The 961-nt window shown below is 40.1% G+C and overlaps 1 non-coding gene across 1 annotated transcript; it reads right to left on the bottom strand.

The window, feature by feature from the left end:
- Positions 1-295: 295 nt before the first annotated feature.
- On the bottom strand, positions 296-453 carry LOC116638954. Its single transcript, XR_004300725.1, has one exon. It is a non-coding gene; the product is annotated as a U1 spliceosomal RNA (small nuclear RNA).
- Between the last annotated feature and the right edge of the window lie 508 nt (positions 454-961).

Below are 961 nucleotides of genomic sequence, written 5' to 3'. Positions count from 1 at the left end.
ATACATCTGTGTTTTTTAAATTCTCCACCATATGTATATATTAATTTTATCCAAAAATAAGAGAAGTAAATAGAACTTGAGACCTTCACAGCCAAGGTAACACAATGCCTGGTGTAGAATTAAAAGGAACAGTGGCAAATTTAAAACTCAAGGCCCTCTTTTTGCATAAGAAGCCTGAGGACAAGTGAGGACAAAGAGGCTTATCCAGGGGCATACATGCAGAAGATGGGGAAGCCAGGGCCAGAAACCCGTATTTACTGTAGTGTTTTTTTTTTTTTTTTGAACATTTAATCATCAGGGGAAAGCACAGATGCAGCCCCCCACCACCACGAATTAGGCAGTTGAGTTTCCCACATTTGGGGAAATTGCAGGGGTCAGCACATCCAGATTGCAATGGATAAGGCCTCCCCCTGGGAAAACCACCTTCTTGATCGTGGTATCTCCCTATGCTCTGGCACAGAACCGCATCTGTGAACACTCCTGTCTCCTCTTTCTCCATATTTACTGTATTTTAAGACCTCTGATTTTTCTGTTTCATCTTGGGTATTTGTGTTTAATTTGTGACAATTGGACAACATGATACAGGTGATTTGTTTTATACTTTATGGCTAGTAGATGTGTAATCGTGATTACATGAGACTTTCCAGTTATTCGGGGTTTTATCATTGGATGGAAAAGGGAATGTGGTATCCCCTAACCCAATCTCTCTCTCTCTCTCTCTCTCTCTCTCTCTCTCTCTCGGTTCCCCCTTTGATTCAGTTTTCGTAGTAGTCTCACAGCACTAATGCTCCTTTGAAAAGCCCTTTGAGATATTTTTATGAAAGAACCACGAGCTTGGAATTGCTCCAAATCAGGATGCTTACTTGCTTAGAAAGATGAGATTAATTTACTGTGAGAATTGCATAGAAAGAACATCTCTTTTGAGTTGCAAAACATATCAGAATTACCATATCTTGGAAAG

This window comes from Phoca vitulina, unplaced genomic scaffold (assembly GCF_004348235.1).
Source record: "Phoca vitulina isolate PV1807 unplaced genomic scaffold, GSC_HSeal_1.0 scaffold16, whole genome shotgun sequence".
Lineage (NCBI taxonomy): Eukaryota > Metazoa > Chordata > Mammalia > Carnivora > Phocidae > Phoca > Phoca vitulina.
Note: the sequence above shows the minus strand (reverse complement) of the source record. Positions and strands in the feature narration are given on the sequence as shown.